Genomic DNA, 27705 nt, shown 5'->3' with positions numbered 1-27705 from the left:
GATCCTTTGCACCTTCTGGAATTGACGTGGATGGGTCAGGCAGCACGTCCCTTTTTGGTCTGGCTTGTTTCACTCGGCGTGATGACTCAGAGACCCAGCCACGTTGTTGCAGTACTTCATTCCAAAGGAATCTTGCTTATGAGGGAAAGTACGTTATTCGTATTTGCTCAGAACCTGGAATGTATTTAATTCACTAAGTAGAACAAATGACAAAGTCCATTTTGGTTGGTCTCTTAAGCCCAAAATGCAGGGGAAATAAAAGGTTGGTAAATTGAGGCACTGTTGGGAGGTACCAAGGTCATGTGAGAAACGTGTTTGGTTGAGCCTTCAGGACGAGGTGGATCCAGTGTTCTCGACCTGGACCCAATCGCGTTGACTCAGACCAGAGTGGGCCCTGCGCGGGAGCAGTGACAAGTGTGGCTCTCGGATGTCATGGAACTAAATGTGCCGTGTAGAGCACTTCCCAAATGGACTTTATTTATTTAGGCTGCGCTGCACGGCTTGCAGGATCTTAGTTCCCTAACCGGGGTTTGAACCCGGGCCCTGGCAGTGAACGCACCAAGTCCTAATCACTGGCCTGCCAGGGAATTCCAAATGGAGTTTAAATCGTACAAAAAAGATGAAATCAGGGGCTTCCCTGGTGGCGCCGTGGTTAAGAATCCGCCTGCCAATGCAGGCAACGCGGGTTCGAGCCCTGGTCCGGAAAGATCCCACATGCTGCGGAGCACCTAAGCCCATGTGCCACAACTACTGAGCCTGCGAGCCACAGCTACTGAAGCCCGCACGCCTAGAGCCCGTGCTCCGCAGCAAGAGAAGCCACCGCAGTGAGAAGCCAGCACACCGCAACGAAGACCCAACACAGCCAAAAATAAATAAATTAATTAAAAAAAAAAGATTAAATCAAACCAAGACCTCTGGACTAGACTACCATTTCCTTGGGCATTTCTTTCTTCATAGAAGTATCAGAGGAACTGAGGGCCAGTGCCCCCCTCCCTGCCCTGTTTATCAAGCCCTGACTGCGTGATATTGTCTAATGGTGGTTCCCCTTCCTTGGGATTTGTACTGATTATTTGAACGTTCTTGTATTTAAGTGTTCATTGCAGTTTTACCACGTGAAGCTTTCACTTCTCTCCATAGTAGTTCACATACTAGAATTGACTTTATTCTTATGGAATCTCAGCCAGGAAAGGTTTTGTCCTTGTTGAAGCTGAAATATCAATGACCACAGTTAATGTACTTCAGAGGTTTTCATAGTTCAGAACAATTGAAAAACACCCATCTTCTAAAGTGTCCTGTTTTCTTTTGATTTTCTCACATTGGTTATTGAAAAGCCTCTCTGCCCCTTTGAAGGAACCAGCATCCTTGGAGACACTCCGGCTTCGTTTCATTCCTCCCCCTGCAGGCCTCATTCCCAAGGCCTGTCCATTGCACCTCTGAGATACCTCTGACGTTTTCCGTCTCTGTAATCCCTCTGTCCCCTAACTGTCCCAGCCTCACCCTCTGGCCTTTGCCCACAGAGCTGTCAGCGTGATCTTTCTGAAAACACAGCCTGGATTCCTCTTTCTCATGCCAACTTCTCCTGAGAGGCCTCCCCTCTCCCTCTCACCAAAAGCATCTTGATGGACTCCTCCTGCTTTCTGTGTCAGCGGAGGGGCATCGGTGCCCTCCCTGCCCTGGCTCTGTGTCTCGGGCGCCACCTGCAGCCTCTCTTCCCGGTGCCCGTCCGCTCGCCATCCTTCTTTGGTGGGTACCTGTTCATAGGACTAGTTAAGCACGTAACGCAGTGGCCGCTGTCAGCGACGCGGAGAGGCCGCTGCTTGTCTCGGCGTCCCTCAGGTGATCGTTCACCTGTTCACTTGCCTTGAGCACACAAGCCTTGAATAATCGGTGTCTCTGAACATCGGAGAATCTGCACGCTCATGTAACAGGTTTACACACCTCCAAGGTAGAAAATGAGAGCACTTGTTTCGTGGCAGAGTTAAGCCCTAATTTCCAGTCTCATTAAATTATACCGATAAATAGCGCTTTAAAAGGAAACGCAACTGCCTCGTTTAATCAGTGGGATTGTCCGGGCACAGCAATCCATCAAGTGCTGAGTGAGGCGTTTATCTTAATACAACTAGTTCTGGACTTGCAGTTAGTACTAGGCGCGCTAAATCTCACGTGACCCCTGTCTTATCACCACTGCTGTGGCATCTGAACTCCTCTTGTCAGCAGAGAGGTGGCTGGAACCCGCTGTAGGAACCCCTCCAGCCCAACTAATTTGGGGTCACGCCGCTGTCAGAGGAGGGTGTCCCGAGCCAGGCGCAGTCACCAGGAGGAGGCTCCAGAAGGCGGTGGTGCCTGAACGTGTCAGGGCCGGAGGCCACGGAGCCACCAGCTGGCGGGGCTCCTCTGTGTGTCCCACCCCACCTCTACCCAGTTTGGGGGTTTAAGGGTGTCCCGTGCCCTGCCCGTTTCCTATGGTGCATCCAGGGAAACGAGACGGGGCAGGATTCTGACTCAGCCATGCTTCACCAACTGGCCTCTTCCCCTCAGAGCCTGGCTCCCTAAGCTCCCCGCCTTTCCCCACAGGGTCTTTCTTCTTGTCTTCTGCAGGAAATAGGAAACCTCTAGCTGCCTCTCCTGACTTTCCTCACGGTCTTGCCACCATAGCCCTCTTTGCTACTGCAGGTGGTTGGCTGGTTGCCGCTGCCACGGGCTTCATCTGGTTTATTGTATGGCAGCTGCAGTTGGCCCTGGAACAACGTGGGTGTGAACCGCTCGGACTTCGATCAGCCGTCGGTTCTACAGTGCTGCGCGGCCTGCGGACGCAGAGGATCCGCGGCTACTGAGGGGCCGCGCGTGGATGTGGCAGACCAGCCTGACTGCGGGCGGTCGGTGCCCCTCGCCCGCGTGGTTCCCGGGTTGGCTGTGCTGGGCTCCGTCATGATCGACGATGCTCCTGGACACCGTGGGCACTGCAGGCGTGGATTGTTTTCCGTGCCTGGTTGTTGTCTCAAGCATCTGTGTTGTGAGCTGTGTGGTTCCTGCAGAAGAGTGCGGGTGTAAGAGAGTAGTTCTTTTTTTATTTTATTTTTTTTCGGTACGCAGGCCTCTCACTGCTGTGGCCTCTCCCGTTGCGGAGCACAGGCTCCGGACGCGCAAGCCCAGCGGCCATGGCTCACGGGCCCAGCCGCTCCACGGCATGTGGGATCTTCCCGGACCGGGGCACGAACCCGTGTCCCCTGCATCGGCAGGCGGACTCTCAACCACTGCGCCACCAGGGAAGCCCAAGAGAGTAGTTCTGATGACACGTCCGTGCAGCCGCCCCCCGGGTTAAAAACAGACGTTGTGTCTCTGTCTCCTTGACCACTGCCCCTCCCTCCCTGTCCATATGGCCGCTGTCCTGTGTTTCAGAGTAACCCTGTCCTTGCCGTTCTTTTTAGTTTACCACGGAGCGTGCACCCCTCAGAATCCAGCTTAGCTGTGCCTGTGATTGAGCTTCACATACGGAGTCGTGGGTATATTCTCTTATGTCCCTCTTGATTTATTAACGTGGTGGATTACATCAGTTGATTTTCATGCACACAGTCATTTTCGTGTTCCCAGCACAAATCCAATGTTCCCAGCACAAATCCAACTTGATCATGCTGTATCAGCCTTTAAAAATATCGTTGGATTGCGTTTGCTGACGTTTTGTTGAGGATTTTTACATCCGTCTTCAGGAGTGAGTTTGGCCCATACTTTTTCTTCATGTGCTTCACAGATGTGTTCCTGCTGAATGCTGGGTGGGACTTTCTGGAGAAGCCATCTAGGCGTGGAGTGTTCTTTGTACATTGATTTTTCTTTCTTGATTCTAATTCTTTAATGTTGGTAGTTTAGTCAGATTTTCTGTTTCTTCCCGAGTCAGCCCTGATGAGTTGCGTTTTTCTTGGAATTTGCTCATTCTGCCTCAGTTTACCAGGTTTTTGGAATAAAGTTCCTAGTACCCTCTTACTCTATGTTAGTGCTGTCAGGGTTTGCAGTGATAGCTCCATTTCGGTGGTCTCTTGCTGCCTAACTTACCCACCCCAAAACTTGGGGGCTGAGAACAGCCACCGTTTGGTTGTGCTCGTGATGTCGTGGGTCGGGTGTGAGGGAACGGCCTGTCTGTGCTCCACGGTGACTGGGACCGCAGCTGGGGTCACCCAAATGGCTGGAGGGGGCCGTGGGTCTGGAGCGTGTTGTCCGAGGAGCTGGAGAGGCCGAGTCACCGCTCGCAGAGCCAGGGTGTCCACCCAGGGCCCTGCTCCGAAGCCCGCCCTTACGGCCCTGCAGTCCCCCTGGGAGTATGGCAGTCTCCATCACCCCGTTCCAGTACTTTGTATTTAAAGGTCTCGGTTTACAAACTCCTCTGTGTGTCTGAGTGCAGCTCTGCATCTCTTGTTGTGATGCTCCTGCCGTGTTTTCCTCGCTCTGTTTTAGTCTGTGGACTTTCGCTTTGTGAAGCTCCTGGAATGGCACTTCACCCCTTGGTGGTTCACACTTGGTCCTTCCTCTTTCTCCTTGGAGTGCGGGGGGGTCGTGTCCCGGCTGCTGCGACCCACTCCCACCTGCCGTGGAAGTGGGCACCGAGGCAGCGCCCCTTTACTGTCTCCCCCCGGGCGTGGAGGTGGGCCGCCGGGTGGTGATGGGGTGGGTGACGCTGTGGGTGGGTGACCGGAGGAGCCCAGCACAGACGTCATTTGGATATCAGTTTGTTTTTCGAAAAGAAAATAGAGACGTCCCATGTTCAGGTTCTGTAGTGTTTTAGCGTGTTGCGGTCGTGCTGCTGGTCGGCGGGGAGATAACATGGAGATGCAGACGCAGGGCTGGCCTCAGCTCCTGAGCCTGGGTGGGAAGGGGCAGGGAGGATGCCGAATGTGCAGCTCTGGGTCTGTCTGCACTCACGCGCGTGCGCAGGCCCGTGCGTGTGACGTTCCCTTTTTCGGAAGATAGGTCCATACAGGACTTTGCCTGAGACCCCCCTCCTTAGCGCGTGGGTCGGTGCTCGTTTGCGTTGGCACGTCCGCCAGCAGAGATCCGGTGGTGCCTGTCACGTGCGCGTCTGTCTGCCTGTCGTCGCGGTGGTGAAAGCGTGATTGATCATTGGGTATCTGCTTTAAAAATCGTAAGCGTACAGTAAAAGTAAGTGAAACGTGTTTAGAAGAGGGCTTTTTTTTTTTTTTTTTGCCTGTGCTGTGTGGCCTGCAGGATCATCTCCCAAGGAGAGGACTTTTAATTAACAATATTTATTATTAGAGTTAGCTCCTGCACTGGTGAAAAAGCTTTACTATTGAGTTAAATTAATGCAAAGTAATGGAATGCTTCTGTTACAGAGGGAAGGCTTTCAGGCTGGGCACAGAGAGCTGGAGAGGGGCCTGAAGGAAGCTCGCCAACCAGACGCCACACTTAGGTCTCCTCCGCCCCACCTGCACCGAAGGGCCGAGGAAACAGAAACACGTTGAGTGCGAGGTAAGAGCAGACACCCGTACATCTCTGCTAACATTTGACTGACAAGAGTGCCTCTGGCTTGCCGTAGGTGAATAGTTAAGCCTCTGGCTTGCCATTTAAAATGCGTGTGATGGGCTGGCTTCCAGCAGAGACGGGTTGTTACGGTCCCTGCGGTCTCTCGGCCGGTGCTCTGCTGCCCCCCAGCGGCCGGCGCGGTTCCTGCAGAGGGGACGCCACGCTGGACTCGCTGTAAAGCCTTTGCCGCAAATTCTTTTCCTTGAGGTGATTAAAAGAAAATTTCGTTAGCACTTATTTTTGTGACTGTTACATGATTCAGCGTCTGCTTTTGAGAGGAGTTGAGACAGGCGTTAAAATCGCGGTAGTGTGATGTCAGGTTAATTTGCGGCCTGCGGAAGGTCTAGCGTTGAACTTTCAAGGAGGTTTCTTCGCGGGGAAGAAGCATAGGGAGGTGGCCGCCAGAGGTTGCTGAGTGCGGGAGCGTGTTCTGTGTACGTTGTTCACTCCCTCGGTGGGGGCTGGGGAGTGTCTGCCACATCACAGCACCCTCTGGGCCGGGGGGACGTTGGACGGGGCAGACGTGGAGCCCACGGGGCCGGGTGGGGGAGGAGAGGTGCGCCTGGAAAGGCCCCCCCTGCCATTTCTGTGTCTGTAAACGTCAAGAATGTCAGGTACCTGGTTCCCAGGGAGACCTTTAAAAGAGGCTTACTCTTCTACTGATGCTTTTTTTCTTTCTTTCTTTTTCTTTTTTTGGCACATGGGGAGGGCAAAACCAAGGTTACTTTTACCGCTGCTTGTGCCAGAGGGGTGGAGTTTTATGTTCAACCACAGCTCATCTTTCAGCTCGATTAGTGATCTTAAATCAGTTTCTCTGTAGCTGGAGTTTATTGAGAGACGGCGAGAATCCCAGAGTGAGACATGCTTTAGTGCTGCAAGTGAAGTGTGATTTAGGGCCACCTACGTCCATAGACGTAAACTGCCTCATTAATTATACTGTTTAAGTGAAATAGAAAGTGTTTTTTTATGTAATGTAAGCATGTACCGGAGAAGCGAGTTATTCATGTTCCTTTGCACAAGTAAATTGTCCTTGAGGGCGTAGAAGAAATAACCAAGGACAAAAGGTGGCATCTGAAGCAGGACGGAGGGCTGGGAATGATCAGATACCACAACGTCGTGAATCACGTCTCCTGCTGATTCTGTGCTGACAGATGTTAGTTGCAGAACAGACATTTTGTATTTGTTTCATAAAATGAGAGCTAATTCTGGCAACAATAATCTGATGTATTAGTCTTTTTTTCAGAGTGATTTGAAAAAGAAAAAAAAAAACCATGGAAGTGGCCAGAAAAAGTCTCCACTGGTGGAAGCGCTCCTGTCAGTAGCCTCATTTGCCATCTGACGGTGACGCTGGAGGGAGCCTGTATTTTTAGTTTCAGGCACAGTTGCTGCTTTTGCCTCTCTTGCTCCTTAAAAAGATTGAAGTTGCTTCTTGTGTCTTACAGGTGAGAACATCTTCCGAGGTTGGGGCATCTCGGGGGTTGCGCTGTGGAACCTCTGCAGCATTTACGCAGCTGCACACATCTGGGGGAGGCCCAGGGAAGCCCTGAGTCTGCTCAGACGCTGGGGCTTTTCCTCGGTGTGTCTCTCTGCCACCAACCCCAGCATTCTGCTTATAACAAATATTGATTAACTCCCCTTTTTATTCTGAAATGAAATCATAGAAGGTACCACTTTATATAATTACAACCGTATTCAAATGTAATAAAAGAGAAATTAAGAACGTACCACGAAATAGTTCTCGTGTTGACATGTGAACGCTGGGCGCCGCCGCTCTCAGGAGGACCCTGTGCACGCACGCCTGTAAATGCAGAGACGCAGGCGCTGCAAGGGTGACACAGACCGAGGGTGTAGACCTGAGTGGGATGGCGTTCAGCTCGTGGATTCATTCTTGGAGAAGCGCGACGCAGTTCTCCCTGCTTTTCGCTCGGCAGTTACGATTCTGGATGGTTGGGTGTGTTGGAAGTTGATTATATATGAAATGGGGCTTGAGTAACCATGAGCTTCTTTGTCACCTGCATGGTAGTGCTTCAGGCAGGACAGTTCTTTGTTTCTGGGACAGTCCTGCTGTCCCACACACTCCCTCTCCCTGCACGGTGCCAGAGTGCCCCAGACCTGCGACGACCAGACCACGTCCGCACGTGGCCACCACTGCCACCCCCAGCGGTCACTGACAGAAGGCTTGGCCGAGAGGAGAATGTGGCAGGGAGGGGCTGTCGGGGACAGGGTGGCGTCGAGGTCCTCACAGGCCTGCAGGGTGTCCTGAAGGCTGGAGCAGCTGTGGGCCGGGGAGGAGCCCCCCCCCCCCCGGCGTGAGGCGTGGGCCCCCGCGAGTGCAGGCGACTCCAGGGCTCCTAGTGCCCGAGGTGAGGAGAGGCATCGCTGCAGGGACACCCAGCGCTTATGCAGGGGGCGGAATCCTTACATGGGGGCAAATACTTGACATTTTTCCCCTTTAATGTGATTTACTGGCTAACATAACCTATTTAACACAGATGACACTTCAGTTTATAAACGTTCCTGAAGGTCAGTGAAATAAAACAAAATTTGGCTGAGAACGAAGAGTGATTCTCAGTGAGTTTCTGGCATGAGTCACTGCCACTGAGAAAGTGTCCTTGTGTCATCTGGACTGACTCATCGGCGTCAGCTCCACAAAGCGCGTCCAGGAAGATGCGCCCCTGGTTGTGAGATCACGGGTCTGCTGCCGTGTTCAAGAAAGATGTGTATTGCGTCCCCCACTCTTTCATTCACCCAGCAGATAGGTGCCTTGCGTCTGTGGGCAGGCACTGACCGAGGCCCTCGGGACCAGGGTGGGACGGGCCGGACATCACCCGCTGATGCTGGTGGGAATGGAGAAGAGTCATTGTCGCTCCAGGCAGCGTCGGCCAGTGAGGGGGACCCTCAGGGCAGGGGTAGGGACCTCTCCCAGGGGGTGGTGTCTCAGAGAGGACCCAGGAGGGACCCTCACACGCCTTCTCTCCACACCCCTGCCTGAGGGTGGCTGCAAGCAAAATGGTGCACAGTTAACCTCAAAAGTATGACTCTAGTGAATAAAACTTCAATTGCCTTCGCAGTGTTGGGTGCAGAGTGGTATCTCCTGCTCTTAGTAGTTGCTTGCTGACTTTCTTGTAGCTGTTTTGTGCTCTGGTCATGACTAAACACAAAATAATGGATCCAGATACTTAAGACTAATGTGTAAAAAGAAAAATGGGAGATTCATTTACAGATACGGGAAAAATCTGGTATTCTTTCCTTGTTTCCTCATGGAGGGACTTGTAGAAATACAGCAGTGCCCTCTTGTGGACAGATTCGTTGTGTAGTCACCCCTCTGTAAAATTCGAAATGCTGAATTTATCAGAGAACCCCTGGCCCTCCTGTGCAGATGGAGAATTCTGGAAGGCTGTCTCCTGACCGCCTTATTACCAGGATGCTGCAGGCCCTTGCTGGTCTTACGGTCTACGGATGACGTTTTGGACGTGGGCTAGGGCATTCGATGTGGTCTCTCCGTCAAGTTTGTGGGGCAGCAGCTGGCAGTGGCGATGAGAGCTCCGTGGGGCCCGTTCTGGAAGAACAAAGCCCAGAGCTGCTTAGAGGAAGGGGTGGGTCTCTTGGATCATGGTGGAACTCAGGCGTCTGCAGCGCTGCCCGGGCGGGCACTGGGGCGGGGACATGGCTGGGGGGAAGGGAAGTGAGCAGGTGACAACAGTGGTGTGTCTACTGCTGCTGTGACAGAAGTAGGGGCCAGAGGCAGGTGGCCTGTTCTCCCCCTGCGGTAGGGGCCGCAGGCTTCGTGGAGGCGGGAGGAGTCTTGAAAGGTGTGTATTTTCCAGGCAGATGGCGTGGGGAGGTGGGCAGGGGGCGGGGGGGCAGGGGCAGGAGAGGACCCCAGCAGCCTGGTGGGCCCAAGAGGGGCTGCGACTGTGGTGGGTGGGGGCATGCAGGGGCCGAGGCCGGCTGGGCGGAGGCACGTGGGGGTGCGGGAGAGGAGACCAGGCCTGCTTGGGTTCTGTTTTTCAGTTTTTACCAGCGATGTCTTCCGAAGTCAGACGAGTCACGTAATTTAGAAGGGCTTTTGGTGGAAAGCAGCGGTCTGCAGTCCTCGCCCTCCCCAGAGGCAGCCCTGATTGTTCTAAAGAGTTGTAGATACCTGTGTTTCTGGATTGGCCAGCGTGAGGACTGGCTGCGGGGACAGAGGCGCCGCGTGAGGAGCTCCACCAGGAGGAAGGTGAAGCAGCAGTGCCCGTCCAGGCCCAGACCATCTGTCCTGGTGTCCGTCTGTCCTGGTGTTCGGTCTGCTGTGTGTGAACCACCCATAGCTGGGGCAGGTGCTGGAGGGGGTGTGATACAGGGCACCTGTGTGCTGTCTCTTGGAGAGGTTCCCAGAAGCTGCCTTGTGACGCTTCTGTTTCCATCCCAGTGGGTAGAGCTGTCGTCACGTGGCCGTGACCAATGGCAGGAGGGCTGGAAAGGTCGTTCTCCGGGGCTGGATGGGTGGGTGCTCTGCTGTTGGTGGGGATGGCAGTCACTGCTGTGCTTCCTGTTTCTTAATAATACACGTGCAGTTATTTGATTTGTTAATTTTGGACAGTACCTGTTGACTTTCAGTTTAGATACGGGAGGATTTAGCTCACTTACGCTTCTGCCTTCCCTTCTTTTCCCGTGTCATTTAGGAGTGCTTTTGGCTGAAAGTAACAGAAAACATGACCTGTGGTATCTTAAACAACTGGGGGTTTATTCATTTACTTATTTCATAAGTAAAGCAAAGGTAGGTTTTTGCTAGAGCTGGCTCAGAGCACGAGCACGTCAGGAGTCTGGTTCGGTGTCTCTGCAGTTCTCCTAACCATTCATGTCTGCAGTGTGGCTGCTGCAGCTCCGGCCATCACATCTGTGTTCAAGGCAATAACAACTGGGAAGCAAGGAGCAAGCAGTGCAGCCCATTTCTGTCGTTTTCACCAGGGGCATTCCAGAAGCCTCTGCATATTTTCATTTATATCTCGTTGGCCAGAACAATGTCGTGTGGCCAACTGTAGTCACAAAGGAGACTGAGAAAGTGAGTATTTAACTCCTGTAACATCTCTGCAAGAGGGGGCAGGAGAAAGGGGACTGGGGGAGGAGCACTGGGTCAGCCAGCCAGGTTGGCAGCCACGCTCCCTGCTGGTTGTCTTAGGAACTGCGGATTCTTAGCCCGTTTCTTGGACCTTGGATGTCTCCTGGCTCCCCACGTGTCAGGTGGACCTGGCCACTTACCCTACCCTGCCCGTCACCTCCTCCTCACTCTCCTTTGTTCAGCTTCTGTCAGGTTTGGTGTTCTGGGTTTCTTAATGTTATCAAAGTAGAAAATTTTATTTTCTGTTTTGTAACCATGGTTCACTCAGTTTCAAATCCGTACATGGCATTTACGTTATTATGATTAGCAGACGGTGTTCGCTACAGAGCCAGGTAAGACGCAGGTGACAGTTCCTCCTCCGTCACACTTGTGCGTGCAAAGGAAGATTTTTAAGTGATTTCTCTTTTAGGACACTACACTAACTGCCGAAAGTCGTGCCACGTTTGAACTTGCTTTATAGTTGGGTTGTGTCTTTTTTGCTCAGTGCTGTCTTTCTCCTGCATTCTTGCATTGCCTGGGGTGGTAGAGCGGGGTGGTGAGAGGTGGCTGCAGCCTGAGTTTGGGGCAGTTTGCTCGCTTCCCCGCTCCGGTCTCCTCAGGAGTCAGCCGGCGGCAGCAAGAGCTGCTGTAAGCCTTCCTCTGCAGTCCTGTTGAGAGACCCGTGTGCGTTCTAGTCTTTTCCAGCTGATTCATTCTGTGTTTGGAATCCATTCATTCCTTCTTCTTGAAATCTATGTATTTTCCATTTTATTTCAAATTGAGACTATGACTTTCTCCTACTATTTGTGGGTTTTTTTTCCTGCGATTTTTTTAAAGTTGCCTTTATTGAGGTACAGTTTACATGCAGTAAAAATCACCCATTGTATGTGTTCAGTTAGATGTGCTCTGACAGTGTGCGCAATTAGCACAGCACCACCCCCGTGTCCTTCGTCCCAAAGGTTCCCTCTTGCCCACTCAGGTGTCCTGATCCATCCTGACCACAGAGTGGCCCTTTCCGGCATTGGCGTTCTGTGTCATTGCCTACTTTGGACAGGACACCAGGACGCAGCGGTGAGGGGTGAGGGCAGGCCACGGGGCGCCCACGCCATCAGGCGCCCACACGTCAAGCGTGCCGCGAGCCCTGGGCGGACGGGGGTAGGTCGCGCTGTGAGGTCACGCTGAGACGGCAAGAAAAAGCCTGTCTCACATCCTGAGCACGGTTGTCCTGCGTTCCTACCCCGAGCCCAGGTAGCAACTTCCTGCAGAAAAGTTTCTGTTCACTGGCTTTGCTTTAGCCATTTTAAAGGACCCGTGAGGCAGTGGTATGGAATACTTACAGCTGGTTTAGTTCAGTGAGTGGCCTGATTTGTAAATTAAATTTTATCAAATAATTTATAAACTTAATTCTAATAAGTTGAGCTCCTGGTATGGAATTGGAAAGCACAGTTTCATACATCTGTTCCAGTCTTTAAAAAAATTATTGCTTTGCTTATTTATGTATCATATAATTTTACAGTTTCATTATTTTAGCTTAATATTTCAAATAGGTTTTATAATTAAGATAAGATACAAAAGCAACAAAACCCCAAATAGTCTATACTATCAAGTTCTGAATGTGTGGTGACAGATGGCTAATTTTAATAAGACTAAATTCACCCAAATTTGTATATGTGTTTGATCTTTAGTGAAGAGTTGCCAACATAAAGTGAAGAAATAATGTGAATGTTTAAGGTTTAAAATTTCTCTCCCATGAGCCCTTGTCTTGCAGCTGCTCATCCCTACGGCCATGTTGACCTACACGCCCACTCTAGTGTCCTGTCCCTGCCGCCACTTGCTCTCCCCAGGCTGACTGTGCAGCAGTGTATGCTGGGACAGGGTCCCGGGGCAGGGGGTGGGTCTGGCCAGGCAGCGGCCGGGATCAGTGATGGGATCCAGGGGCTGAAAGCCCTGGCTCAGACTCTGCCCACAGGGTCCCAGAGAGCTAGACTTCTAGAGTGAAGGTAGACTTTGGCCAGCGGGGTTCTCTGGGGCCCGGGTAGAGTGAGGGACCTGCCCCCACACGTCCCTCTGAGCATCCGCCCAGGATAGCACCCAACTCTCCTGGGAGCCTCCCAGCAGTTTGGGGACACAGATCTGGGGTGGGGGTGTATCCTCCAGCCCCTGTGCCCTCGGGTCTGAGGAGGTGAGGCCTGGGCGCTGCCCTGCACTGGGACTCGGGATTTTGTGGGCCCCCCACCTTCGTAGTTGACCAGCTTGATGGGACCCGAGCTGGGATCGTACTCCCCTCTCAGACTGGGGGATATCCCGTCACCGCCCTCCGGCCCGGCTTCATCGCCTCAGTAACCAGTTTGCTCTGGGCTAGACTTCCTTTGAATTCTCTAGTCATGAGTTTCAGTGATATTGCTGAGAAAAATGTGAGTTTTCGTTGCTTTTTATCACCTTCTCTGTGCACACGGTGTCCGTTTGGTGGCAGATTCAGACCTTCATTTCTGGGGAGTTCTCTTCTCTCGCAGCTCTGGTGTGTTCCCTGGTCGTGTGTCTGGTCCTTAGACACACGAGTTCTGTGCCTTTGGCTCTCCACCCTGCAGGTCCAGGCTGTGACACCTCTGATCTCTTTTTAAGTTTTTTCTCTTCCATTCAGTCTTGTCTGAGTTTTTAGTCAGATCTGACCAGTTTTGTCCTTTTGTACATTGCTTGTGCATCTGCACGTTTATGTTGGTTCTTTCATGTACACGTACCCGGTTTAAAAAAAAACAACCCTAGGATCAAGTATACGTAGGTTACCTGGGTCAGAGGTTTCTCTACTCTAGACTGAGCAAAATCACTGTCTTCTTTGAAGGCCCAGCCAGATTTGCTTGATACTTCAAAAAGCATATGTTCTCATTTGTTTTTAATAATCAGTAACAGAAAACATTGTTTTTAAAGGATGGTTCAAAAATAGCCTTTAAAGAAATACCTGTCTAAACCGTGGCTATCAATTGTATGCCCAGTTCAGTTTCAAATTTACGTTCAGACTTGATGACACTCTTTGTTTCAAACTTTCCTTCAGTCTGTAACTAGGAATCAGAGCTCTCTGTGCGCAGCCCAGGCCTCTCAGATTTGAGATGGCCTCTGCCGCTGGCATTACTCCATGGGCTACCTGAGCCTCCGTGGGCCACCTGAGCCTCCGTGGGCCACCTGAGCCTCCGTGGCCACCTGAGCTGTCTGCGTGCCATCATCTGTGGCTACTTCCTTGTTTTGGGTGGCCTTAGGCTATTGGAACTAATTTTAGGGCCTTCAATTCAAGTGTCTCCCCCCCCTTTTTTTCAAATCCAACACCTGCTGTACTTATCTGATCAATGTAAATTTTTATTTTAATCCAAAGTTCCTTGGTAAAGTCACTTCAAAAGAAAATGGAAAAAGCTTACTTTCGTTCCTGATCTTAATTGAGTGGAGGAAACTTGCAGGTGCACTGCAAACTACACTGACCCTAACCTGCTCGGAGCTGTCTTTCCGTAGAAAGTAGAAGTGTGCTTAGTTGAAGAAATACGTGCGTGTTACTTTGACATGATATTGTGAGAAATCTTAACAGATTAAAAAAGTAAACTTGAGTGGCCGTGCTTTTGCTGCGATGGCGGCCTTGTGGAGGGTGAAGAGCTTGGGTCCCGAGCGGGGAGTGTCCTGGGTTCGGAACAGTGCCCTGCCGCCTGCCCAGTTGTGACCTTGGACAGATCACCTAGCCTCTCCAGCTGGCTGCTTCTCTTCAGAAGGTGGAGGTCCTGATGATACGGCAACAGCTGAAGCCAAGGTGGCCCTACTGTGGCCTGCACACTGTCCTCACTTGGTCCCCCCAGCAAGCCTGGGGGCAACCATCGCTGTCACCTCGGAGCTGAGAGGGTGAGAATTTGCCGTGGCCCCAGGCTAGAAGGAGGTAGAGCAGGGCTTCAGCAGGGAGACCTGCTCTGGGCTTTGTGCTGATGACCCCTGTGCTGTAACCATGGCCATGCTGTACGGCCGTGTAGGTTTCACACTGCACAAAAACGCTTGAATGGCATCCCTGCCGGTTGTGAAACAAGTGGGGGTTGTGCAGGCCGCCCCTCTTTACTAAGATTTGGTGACACTTAACTGGAATGACCAGCGGGTGATGGTCACTCAGTACACTCGTCCTGTGCACGCCGCCTCAGAGGCTGTCCCCTCCCCCAGCTGCCCAGATGCAGTGCCTTTCCCAGCTCTGTCTACACTCAATACTCAGGACTCACCCACTCTCACCTCTGTGCAGGTGAGTCCCACACCTGAGTCTCCAGCCCAGACCTTTCTCCTGCTCTCCAGGCTCAGACCCCGGGTCCCCCAGCATCTTCTGGGGAATCACCTCATCTCCAACTTGGGACATCAGATTGACCTCCTGATGCCCCCCCCGCCCCGCCCATCCACAGGCCTCCAGTCTCAGCAGCTCTGTCCTTCCGGGCTCTCAGGCCAAAAGCCGGGGCTGTTCTTTCCCTTCTGCCCCAGATCCAAGCTATCAGGAGAACTGCCTACTGTGGCACTAGGGTGCGTCGGGTCTGGTTATGTCTTACCTTGTCCGCGGCCATCAGGCTCTGACCACTGGGTCTGTTTACAGTACTCTCCTAACCTGTCTCCCCGCGTCAGCCCTGCCCCACACCTGTCCTTCCCCCGAGGCCAGAGGCCAGGCCCTATGGAAACTCCCGGGCAGAGTGAGCTGACCCTCCAGAAATTTTCTGGCCTCCTGGCTGTTCCTGGGCCACGCTGGGCTCTGCCTCGGCGTCTTCGCCCTCTGTCTTCTTGGAACGCTCTTCCCCGGGGCCTCACGTCAGCCTCCTCAGCGCCTTAGGCTTGGCTTCGTTACCGTCTTCGTGGAGCCGTGCAGTGTCCTCTGGCACGCGAGTCCTTTAACTGCTGGTGACGCTCACTGCTGACTGGGTTTCTTTTCCTGTTGGACGTGAGCCCCATGCGAGCCTGTGAACGTCCTCTGTTCACCGACAGAGCCCTGGCCCCGAGGATGGTCCTGGCACATAGTAGGTGCTTGCTCCCAGTTGGACGAGTGAGTGAATGTTTGCTGTGTTTCTTATTAAGAGATCTTTCTGAGGCACCATGGTATTAAATCAAGTACCATTACAGTTTCCTGTGTGTTGATTATATGTGAATAACTAATGAAGAACTGACTCATTTAGAGACTGTAGAATTCTGATGGAATAAACTCCTTGTTTCCTTCTTGAAAGAGTAGAAAAACAGTTTTCAAGAGTCTTATCCTAAATTAATAGTCCAGGAACATTAAATGTTGGAGTCTTTACTCTAGGACATAGACAAATAAAATTAATTAGGTACCAGGAATGTCAGATGCTAAATGGTGTACAACTGTTTCTGACGTTCTCCTGGAATTCAGTAGTTATTAACTTGCATAGATGTGACAGCTGAAGCCCGAAATCGGTGTACTTTTAAAATTGGAAAAAGCTTTAAAGTGTTCTTTTAGATTACTGACTGTCAATTTAGTGGTTCTAGAAACCATATCTGATGCAGCAAATCATTGCCATTCTGCTGTGAATTTCTTGATTCCCACGAATACAGGTATTCTATTTTTATGCTCCTCTTAAATAATCCTAAAGGTAGCAGAAAGAAATGGGAAGAAAAAAGAAGAACATGATAGATGCAGAGAGAGGATGTTATTTCACCTGTGGGAACTTCTCGTGGAATGGCTCTAAGATAAGACGCGCTGAGAAAGGTGGTGCTCCGTTAGGGCCCCTCCCATCCACGGCCACAGACGCTGCATCAGGGCTCCACTTGCCTTGTCATTCCGGTGGGTTCTGACTCACTCTGATTTTCAAGAAAGCGGAAAACACGGCATTTATTAGGTGAGGGAGATTAACTGTGCATTCGGTCGTGTCCTTTGATGAGAAAAAACAAATGATCCCTTTATGAAGTGAAGGCTATATGCACGTAACTGCCACGTTTACCTGAGTTTTTATACGAATGTAGAGCGAATGTGAAATTGGGCTGTTTGATGCGATAGTAGGAAGCCAGCTTGTCCTTGTGTTTCATAGAGTATTCGGTGCTCTTTAGTTAAAAGGAACCTAAACAGACTCGATGTTGTCAAACCAGGCGTCTTGAGAACCGTGCTGCTGTCCCTCCTGTACCCGCGGGGTAGTCGTGAGTGGGTGCCGCAGGTGCCGCGGAGACGCCGGGCCACATGGCCCACCCCGCAGGACACGGACACCCGTTTGGGTCACAGGAGGGAGGAGGGAGCGAGGAGGCCTTTGGGGGTTTCCATGAGAACAGCAAGGCAGGGCAGAGTGAACCACTTAGGGTTGATCAGTCTGAGTGACCCTGGCAGGCTCTGGGCTGTAGCGGTGGTTTCTGGTTGCCTGGTCCCTGCCCGAGTGATCTGGGGCAGGGGTGGGGCAGCAGGGGCCTGGAGGGAGGTTAGATCTCAGTGTGGGCTGTGGCTTGCGTTGCTCCTGGCCGAGCCCTCTGTTGTCTCTGCAAATCAGCTCATCTGGGAGGGGCAGTCTCTCCTTCCCAGGGTCTGCAAGGCCCCCAAATGCCAGAGCATCAACAAAAAGAAAATATAGTTAAACTAATTTGCAGTGTGATGTATGGATGCCACATAGACAGCTACTGTACAGAACCCAGGGAAGCAGAGTTAGAACGACTGCCGCTAGGAGCTGAGCTGCCCTGCAGCTGGGGACGGGGTCGGAGGACGTGCTCTCAGGGTTGCACTCTGGTCCCTCCCCAGGGTGAGCGGTGGGCTCTGTCCCACCAGTGCCCACTGCCTGGAGCCCTGGGGAAGGGGTTCTGCGGGGCCACGTCTTCTGTGGAGCATGTCGGACGGGCACACACAAATCTAAGCGTCATAGGAGCTGCTCGATGTGACAAAACATGGCTCAGGCGCCACGTGCAGTCGTGGTGAAGCCGGCGTTAATTCGTGTGCACCTTTGGAATAATAAGTTGGAAAAGCGATGCCGGCATTACCAGGAAAGGAACGCTTTTTATGCAAGACATGGGCAGTTGTGTGGAGAGAAAGATTTTGACGCGTCGATTAACTTTTCTTTTGCTGAAGGGCTCTGCTACTCACACCCTCCCTGCACACTGACTCCTCCGCAAGACACCCCCGTCCTCAGGGCTCTCGGATGCAGTTGCCTTTTGTTCCAAGGACAGAGACCCCAAGATGTGGGAGAGCATCTGCACAGTGTGTCTGGACGAGGGGGGCTGAGGGCTGTGGGTTGTGCTGGGCCAGTCCAAGTGTGGGTCCCGCACCCTGAGATGTGTGTGCGTGCGTGTGTCTGTGTGTGTGCGTGTGTCTGTGTGCGTACGTGTGTCTGTGTGTGTGCATATGTGTGTGTGCCCTGCTCTGCATCCCCCAGCGAGCCAGGTTGGGTGGGAAGGGGAGGGTCGTGCCTGCCTGGCGCCAGGTGCCCACATGCAGGTGGGGCCAGCGGTGTCCCCAAGCCGCGGGGTCCTGGGCCCCTGAGCAGTGCTGCGTGGGAGCGTTACTTTGGGCAGTGTTATTTTGTGAACTGGACTCTTGGTGGTTCTACTTCATTATTTGAGGAATTGTGTATATTCTGGAGACGTTGGGGCTTTTTAGGCAGGACTCCGTTTGATGGGGAGATGGTGTCGCACACACACACCCCGCCCCCGGAGTCATGTCCCTGCCCGCTTTGAAGGGCTGAGGGCCCCTCCATCTGCGCTTTGAAGAGTGAGCGTGGGGCGGGGGAGGAGCCGCCCTCCCACGTGTCCACGAGGGCCGTCACAGCCGCGCGGCTCGGATGCTTGGCTGAGCGCCCGCCCCAGTGGCGGGGGGCTGGGACGGGGCCGGGCTGGCCAGGGCTGGCCCCGCTCGTCGCGGGGACGCTGGCCATGGGGACGGTCCTCAGCATCCGCCGGTGTAAAAGGAGGCGCAAGAGGCGCTCTGAGGGGAAACGTAACTCCCTTGTCTTTCACTCTGAAGTGCAGATACCGGGCTTCCAACGCCGTGCAGCGCGGGAACGTGTTCTGACCTGCCTGTGAGTTTATCTTGTTGATGCCGGTTACTTCTTTTTTTTTTTTTTTTACATCTTTATTGGGGTATAATTGCTTTACAATGGTGTGTAAGTTTCTGCTTTATAACAAAGTGAATCAGTTATACATATACATATGTTCCCATATCTCTTCCCTCTTGCGTCTCCCTCCCTCCCACCCTCCCTATCCCACCCCTCTAGGTGGTCACAGAGCACCGAGCTGATCTCCCTGTGCTAAGCGGCTGCTTCCCACTAGCTATCTATTTTACGTTTGGTGTGTATATATGTCCATGCCTCTCTCTCGCTTTGTCACAGCTCACCCTTCCCCCTCCCCATATCCTCAAGTTCATTCTCGAGTAGGTCTGTGTCTCTATTCCTGTCTTACCCCTAGGTTCTTCATGACATTTTTTTTTCTTAAATTCCACATATATGTGTTAGCATACGGTATTTGTCTTTCTCTTTCTGACTTACTTCACTCTGTATGACAGACTCTAGGTCCATCCACCTCATTACAAATAGCTCAATTTCGTTTCTTTTTATGGCTGAGTAATATTCCATTGTATACATGTGCCACATCTTCTTTATCCATATCCGATGATGGGCACTTAGGTTGTTTACTTCTGCTTTCCCTCTAGAGTGCCTCTCTTTTCTTCTGTTGGCATTTCATAGAGTTTTAGCTAGGGACTCACAGAGGTAGATTTTAAAAACATGTCTCTAAACATGTCTAGAAATCACGTTAGCTTCAAGGTTTAATGTATTTTTTAGGAAGACATTTATAAAATCTTTGAAGTGTGTAGCTTTGAGTCCCAGGAGATTTTCCCTCTAGAGACAGATGCTTTGTAATTTCTCCTTTGCTGCCACTCTTCCTTACTGACTGACTTTTCTAACGTCAAAACTACTCTTCATGCTGTGGTAAGACTGTGGCTGCCGCTGTTACAGTGTTTTCCTTTTAAAGACACGGAGAGCAAATTCCTTCCGTTCAACACTCCAGATAATTTCAGTCTTTAATTCAACTTGATGTGTTAAGATCAATATTTTTTTCTTAACACCAGATTTAAAAGTTGCCTGTGACTATAAAAATCACAAACTACTGGCTTGGGGGTGAATTGTTGCTTTAGGAGGTGTTGAGAGTTTGCTGTCTCCACGTACTATGCGTTAACCAACGGAAAATGTCTGAGGTGCAGAAATGCTCCTGCTGAGGCAATAGCCGGTTGTTTTCCGGGTGCCCCCTCGTTACCCAGCAGCTGACAGGGCTGGAACGGGGTCTTTCTCCAGCACCGCATCTTTGGGGTCTGCTGCGACAGGAGACAGTCATCTCTCCAGGAAAGAAAATGAGCCACGGTTCTTTAGTGTGGCTTCCCAAGAAGAGGAAGAAGAAATTCATTTTGGAGTCAGCAATCTGTGATAAGAGCATGTTGCTCACTGTAACACAGACGCTGTTCCTAATGGAGGTCTGTGTCTAGGAGCGGCGGGGCCTTGTGATGTGTGACCTCTGTGGGCCCCGTGCCCACCGTGTGTGTCCAGGACAGAGGCACCGTCCCCAGGGCACGCGGGCGTAGCCTTCTCGGCGCATCCCTGCTGCTCCCGACCTGCACCTGGTTACAGCGTCGGTGTGTTTGCTCTCCTCAGTCAGGCATGAAAGAGCAAGGTGGCATTAAGACAAGCAGGAGGAAATTAAGACAAAGGCAAAAGCCAAAACTGCAAGAAATTTTCATCCAAATACGCTAAATTTAGACTTTTTTGCCACTGTTTTTCTTCCATGGCTTCTCATTACTAAACATAAATTCGGGAAAATTTTGAGAAGTGTACGAACAATTCTGTCATCATTCTTTCGGAACTTATCGTAATTCACGTGGTGTGTATTAGTCCCACTGTATACAAATTCTAAATGTCTTCACATGTTCTAGAATCTTATTCTTCAGTAGGAAAACCATTCCCAAGTACGTTGCGGTTTCAGACCAACATCTTGAGAAATTAGCTGTTACAAGATGTAGCAGTGCAGTCCCGTGTATTAAGTGAGCCCTGTTCACTGGACGTTCCTGTGTCTGTAGATTCATTGTGAACACTGCTAAACAACATTAGGTATGTGTTAATACACGTTCCTATTTATAACGTGCCCTATATTTGAAACTAATAATAATGCCTTTAAAAATTATGAGTATTATTAGGACTGGCCATCCCGTTTATACCAAATTGGGACAGTTTTACAAGATGTGAAATGTAGTCTTCTAGTATTGTCTAATTTTAAAGCGCTCCAAATCCTGCGTAAAGACTGGCATAACGTGCGCCTTTTCGAATTTAGTTATGTGTCAGCACCGTGTAGCAGCAGCTTCCTTGGTTTCGGTAGCAATGCGATTTCAGTGATTTTTCACGGCTCCTGTGGAAGGGTCACTCCCTCCCACACGGCAGGGTATTGGCGGTTTACTCTGGATGAGAGGCACATGGCTTAGCTTAGTCGTCAGAAAATTACGGTTAGAAGAGAGCAATGTGCAATTTTAATACTGACCGGGACCCCCATACCGCAGACACTGCTGTCTTGGTAGGTGCTGCCCCCTGAGGCCCAACGTGGGTCTGGAGCCCAGGTCACAGTCCCGGGGACTGTTACACCAGCCCTCCCCGGGCCCGACCAGTGCAGACGCTGTCGCCTTCTCTCCACTCACGGCACTGCTGCGGAGTTGCGGGACAGTGGGAGGGGCGGGATGGAGAGCCCAGAAGGCTCCTTCACCCCCCTGCCCCCCGCTTTATGAATGCCCTCCTGTATTTTGCGATTAAGGGCTTTCTCAGTGAGTACTTTGTCCTGAGTGTGACAGCACCCTTGTCTGTGCCCAGTCATATGCACACCCTGTGATGGCCACTGTCACTGTGCATGTGCTGCAGTCCAGCTGGGCTCCCTCACGTTTCCAGGATGGAGAAGTGAATGGGGGGTGGGGACCTTTTACAGAAATGGAGGCCCGGACCTGTAGAGGTGAGCCACCTCTGATAGTGCTGGAGGACGGGGCAGGGACACCCTGTGCCATCGAGGAGATGCAGACAGCACCTGAGGAAGCAGGCAGCTGTCATGCCAGGCTTCCACCTCGCTGAGAGACGCCTCTTGGTGAGGGGCAGAGCGCTGTGGCAGCTGGCGGCCTAGGGCGGGGCGGCATTCGTCCACCTACCCATCCACCCATCCACCGACCTAGCCATTCACCCACCCACCCATCCATCTCTTCACCCACCTATCTACCCACCCACCCACCCACTCACCTAGCCATTCACCCACCCACCCATTCAGCTGTTCATCCACCCACCCACCCATCTACCCACCCACCCACCCACCCACCCATCCACCCACCCACCCATCCACCCACCCACCCATCCACCCACCCACCCATCCACCCATTCACCCACCTAGCCATTCACCCACCCACCCACCCATCCATCCACCCATCCATTCACCTAGCCATTCACCCACCCACCCATTCAGCTGTTCATCCACCCACCCGCCCATCTACCCACCCATCCACCCACCCACCCATCTACCCACCCATCCACCCACCCACCCATCTACCCACCCATCCACCCACCCACCCATCCACCCACCCACCCACCCATCCACCCATCCACCCACCCACCCATCCCATTCACCCACCTAGACATTCACCCACCCACCCACCCATCCATCCACCTATCCATTCACCTAGCCATTCACCCACCCACCCATTCAGCTGTTCATCCACCCACCCACCCATCTACCCACCCATCCACCCACCCACCCATCTACCCACCCATCCACCCACCCACCCACCTAGCCATTCACCCACCCACCCACCCATCCACCCATCCACCCACCTACCCACCTAGCCATTCACCCACCCACCCATTCATCTGTTCATCCACCCATCCATCCATCCACCTAGCCATTCACCCACCCATCCATCCATCCATCCATGCATCCATCCATCCATCCATCCATCCACCTAGCCATTCACCAATCCACCCATTCATCTGTTCATCCACCCACCCATCCATTCATCCACCCATCTGTTCATCCATTCATCCACCCATCTATTCATCCATTCATTCACCCACCCATTCACTCATTCATCCAATCCACCCACTCTTCCACCCACCCACCCATTCATCCAGTCCACCCATCCATCCATCCATCCATTCATGCAATAAGTAGCCATTAGAACCTTCTGTGTGCCAGCACCAGGGATTTGGGCACCCATGGGACAGGTGTGGGTGACAGGATGGCAGTGGCAGAGGGGTAGCTTCAGCTTTCAGGCCTGGAGTTCACTCTGGAATGGGCCACCTGAAGCACCATTTGATGGGTGAGGAGGGGATTTCTGGGATGCACTGCTGCTGTGCTGTGTATATCAGGAAGGAAGGGATCTTAACCGATCTCTGGCAAGAGTGGGAGACACTGTGTCTGCCAGGAGAGGGCGCAAGTGAGGGCAGTTGCTGACCCCTGGTGGACAGCAGTTATGGATGGAAGGCCCAGGGCTCCCAGAATCTCTTGTGACAGATGTGTGGGTACATTTCATTGCACTTGTACAGATGGGCTTCCCAGCACAAATGGGGGCCATGCTCCTTGGGAAGGAGCTCCTTCAGCTGGGGGTGTGTTCCAGGGATGGGCAGAGTCACCCTAATTTGACAGTTGAGATTCTAAAGCAAATGTGTGGAGTTAGATTTGTGGAATGTACTTGAAATACTGTGGGAATTGGATCAAATCTTAACAGCGCCTATTCTTAGCGTAATTATTAGTGTTCATATTGAAAGTACAGCTCACAGTATCCTCTTTTTCCCTTTCATCCCAGAAAATAAAGTATAATTTTCAGAGAAATGGATTTTAATTAGGCCGTGATGAACAGAGCAAGCATGGACCGTATTTCAAATGTGTTGTTTCTCTTCATTCATCTCGAAGGACAGAGTGTGGTTATAAAAATAATGGAGTTTCTGTTTATTAATCTTCACAATAATGTCCTACTGCTCTAAACAACGTCTGTGCTCCACCTATGCATCCCTCCCCTCTTCCCACCCCATGGCAGCCACTGATCTTTTTACTGTCTCCACAGTTGTGCCTTTTCCAGGATGTCATATGGCTGGAATCATACAGTCTGTAGCCTTTTCAGATTGGCTTCTTTCACTTAGGAACATGCATTCAAGTTTCCTGCATGGCTTTTCTTGACTTGATAGCTCATTTCTCTTTAGCTCTGAACACTATTCCATTGTCTGGATGGGCCACAGTCTATGTGTTCACCTACTGAAGGACAGCGTGGTTGCTTCCAGGTTTTGTCAGCTGTGGATAAAGCTGCTATAAATACCCACAGGCAGGTTTTTGTGTGGACATAAGTTTTCAGCTCCTTTAGGTAAATACCAAGGAAAGCGATTGTGGGATCCTATGGTAAGAGTCTGTTTAGTTTTGTAAGAAACGGCCAGACTGTCTTCCAAAGCAGCCACACCATCTGCGTTCCCACCAGCAGGGATGAGGGTTCCTGTTGCTCTGCAATCTTGCCAGCGTTTGCTGTTGTCTGTGTTCTAGATTTTCACCATTCTAATAGGTGTGTAGGGGCATCTGACTGTTGTTTTAAGTTTCATTTCCCTGATGACAGCCGACGTGAAGCACCTTATCTGCCATGTGTGTATCTTCCTTGGTGTGGTGTCCGTTCAGGTCTTTGGCCTATTTTTTAATCAAGTCGTTGTCTTCTCATTGTTGAGTTTTAAGAGTTCTTTGTATGTTTTGGATAACAGTCCTTTATCAGCTATTTCTTTTGCAACAACTTTCTCCCTGTCTGTGGCTTGTCTTCTTGTTCTCTTGACATTGTTTTTCACAGAACAGGCGTTTTTAATTTTAATAAAGTCCAGCTTAGCGATTCTTTTTTTTCATGGATCTTGCCTATGATGTTGTATCTAAAAAGTCATTGCCAAACCCAAGGTCATCTAGGTTTTCTCCTATGTTATCTTCTAGGAGTTTTACATTTTACATTTAGGTCTGTGATCCATTTTGAGTTAATTTTTGTGTAGTTTGTAAGATCTGTGTCTAGACTCATTTTTTTGCATGTGGATGACCAGTTGTTCCAGCACCATTTGTTGAAGAGACTGTCTGCCCTGTTACATTGCCTTAGCTCCTTTGTCAAGGAACAGTTGACAGTATTTATGTGGGTGTGCTTCTGGGCTCTCTGTTCTGTCCCATTGATCTATTTAGCTCTTCTTTCACCAATACCACACTGTCCTGATTACCACAGCTTTATAGTAAGTCTTGAAGTCAGATACTGTCAGTCCTCCAAATTTGTTCTTCTCCTTCAATATTGTGTTGGCTGCTCTGGGTCTTTGCCTCTTCATGTAAACACTGGAATCAGTTAGTTGGTTTCCACAAAATACCTTGCTGGGATTTTGATTGGGATTGCATTGAATCTGTAGATCGAGTTGGGAAGAGCCCAAATCAGCATTATTGAGTCTTTCTATCCATGTATATGGATTTTCTCTCCATTTATTTAGTTCTTTGATTTCTTTCATCAGAGTTTTGCACTTTTCCTCATATAGATCTTGTACATATTTTGTTAAATTTATACCTAAGTATTTCATTTGGGGGGGTTCTAATGTAAATGGTGTTGTGTTTTTTATGTCAAATTCCAGCTCATTGCTTGCATGTAGGAAAGCAATTGACTTTTGTATATTAGCCTTGTATTCTGCAACCTTTCTGTAATTGCTTATTAGTTCCAAGAGTTTTTTTGTTGATTACTATGGTTATTTTAATTATTCCGTGTTGCATTTCACTAGAAAAAAACATGTGTTTTAAAAGTAATGCTTGAACCTTATTTGCTATGCAGAGTCTGCTGTATCTAGTTCAGTGTGTACAAAATCTCTAAAGGATAACTGAACATCTATTATTTGGATGGTTTCCTAGGAAGGAAACTATTTCTTTGTAAAATATTATAAATTGAATGTTTTGAATATTTTAATGATATTAGTTAGTTTAGAAAGCAAAATATTGGAAGCAAAATACAAATCATGAATGCATTCTCTAAACATGCACGATTAAGTTGTTGAATTTCAGATTTTTCTTCAAATTATGTAAGAATTTTATACTTCAGTTACCTTTGTTAAATAAAGAATAAAATCATCATTGAGTTTTTTGCTATAGCTGCGAAATTAGTCTAGCCTTTAGCAAGTTGCTTGATTTATAGTAGAGAATTAACATGAAGAATCTTCATTTTAACACTTCGCTCTTTAAAAATTTGTAGTGTATGGGTATTAAAACTGAAACCCTTCACAGTCATTAAGAATATGTAAAACTTTTCTCAAAACCATCCTGTTCAGAGAGTAACATGGATAAAACCCAGTAATAATTGCCGGTAATTTTTGTCAAGTTACTGCTCGTCTTAAACATTTTTTAATCTATAAATTTTTAGTGAATTCCTAAAGATAGCATTTTTCACCAGCACAATAGAGAATTCATGTTCTGATGCATCCTGAATGTTAATAAGTTATGTTCTCTGTGTTTTATTCCAGAAAACCTTTTTTTTCACCAAGGGAAGGGGAGGAATGTGTGCAGGTTGACGTTTCCACAGTGAGGATAAGGGTGCTGTCAGAAGCGGATAGGAATGTTATATTTTACATATATATCTACACCTTGGCTTACATCATGAACATCTACAGTGTGTAAGGAATCACACAACAGATGACCACTTACCCACCACCCACTTAGAAAATAAAGCATTGCCAATCGGATCATGTTATTGGAAGTCAGACGCGAACCCACGGGCAACCAAAACCGACACTGACCGAGTGGCACTGGTGGGTCCATCTTCCTCTTCCTCCGGGGTTTACCCCTTTCCAGGCCCACGTGTTAGCAAGCGCGTTGGTCAGTGGTGTGGGAAGCCGCTGTGTCCTGAGTCCGTCTCCCTGCTCCACAGTCCATGAGCCGCGGGCGTGCTTTGCATGCTGGTGCTCCATCCTTTCCAGTCTGGGAGGACCAGCCCCACCTAACTGCTGCTTAGTTCAGAGTTTTCTTGACTATTCAAACCTGATGATTTTTCCACATAAGATCCGCTTTTCTAGTTCTATTTACAAAAAGAAAAGTTGAAATTATAACTGGAATCAAGTTAAACTTAAGTCCCAGGTCTTTCGATGCCAGGTTTAATGGTCTTTTCACGCCTCCCTGCCCGCCCAGTTCCACTTCTTAATGCTTACGGGACCCTGAAAAATGAAGAAGGCATTCGAATACTGCTGTCAAGTAAAGCTTTCCTTTACCTGGCCGCTCCTGGAATTTTGTTCCGTATGCGATTTTGGATGGGGTTTTCATTCTTATGTGTTTGTAGTCCAGGCCATATGAGGTACTTTCCAGAATGAAAGAAAAATGGTTACGTAAAATGCTCTGAAGTGCTTGCATTTGCTATTTTGCTTTGTTTTATAACCTTCGGTACGAGAGTTGGCATTTGTAGAAGCTGAAAATATTGGCTTCTGCTCTGCAAGAGATTTCTGCCTTCCACTTTTCTTCTTTTCTTTTTTTAACATCTTTATTGGAGTATAATTGCTTTACAATGGTGTGTTAGTTTCTGCTTTATAACAAAGTGAATCAGTTATACATATACATATGTTCCCACATCTCTTCCCTCTTGCGTCTCCCACCCTCCCTATCCCACCCCTCCAGGCGGTCACAAAGCACCGAGCTGATCTCCCTGTGCTATGCGGCTGCTTCCCACTAGCTATCTACCTTACGTTTGGTAGTGTATATATGTCCATGCCTCTCTCTCGCTTTGTCACAGCTCACCCTTCCCCCTCCCCGTGTCCTCAAGTCCATTCTCTAGTAGGTCTGTGTCTTTATTCCCGTCTTACCCCTAGGTTCTTCATGACATTTTTTTCTCTTAAATTCCATATATATGTGTTAGCATATGGTATTTGTCTTTCTCTTTCTGACTTACCTCACTCTGTATCCATCCACCTCATTACAAATAGCTCAGTTTCGTTTCTTTTTATGGCTGAGTAATATTCCATTGTATATATGTGTCTGGCTTCCACTTTTAATGTACACGTACCCACCCGCACTGTGCACAGCCTGATTATTTTCTACTGTGAGACATTTTCCCTGTCCTTTTTTAGAACTTTAATATGAAAGAG

General features: G+C 50.0%; 1 protein-coding gene across 3 annotated transcripts in view; it reads left to right on the top strand.

Moving 5' to 3' along the window:
* Positions 1-27705, top strand: part of ADARB1 (adenosine deaminase RNA specific B1) — a 117892-nt gene that overhangs the window by 43068 nt on the left and 47119 nt on the right. For all 3 annotated transcript variants that reach the window (XR_016392928.1, XM_022596512.3, XM_022596506.3), the window contains exon 2: positions 5340-5475. The gene's annotated coding sequence lies outside the window, so the exon portion shown is untranslated. The remainder of the gene's footprint in view (positions 1-5339; positions 5476-27705) is intronic.

Source organism: Delphinapterus leucas, chromosome 4 (genome assembly GCF_059928025.1).
Source record: "Delphinapterus leucas isolate spDelLeu-1000000601 "Yukka" chromosome 4, BTC_Dleu_Yukka2, whole genome shotgun sequence".
Classification (NCBI taxonomy): domain Eukaryota; kingdom Metazoa; phylum Chordata; class Mammalia; order Artiodactyla; family Monodontidae; genus Delphinapterus; species Delphinapterus leucas.
The sequence above is the reverse complement of the archived record's forward strand: the minus strand, read 5'-3'. Positions and strand labels throughout refer to the sequence as shown.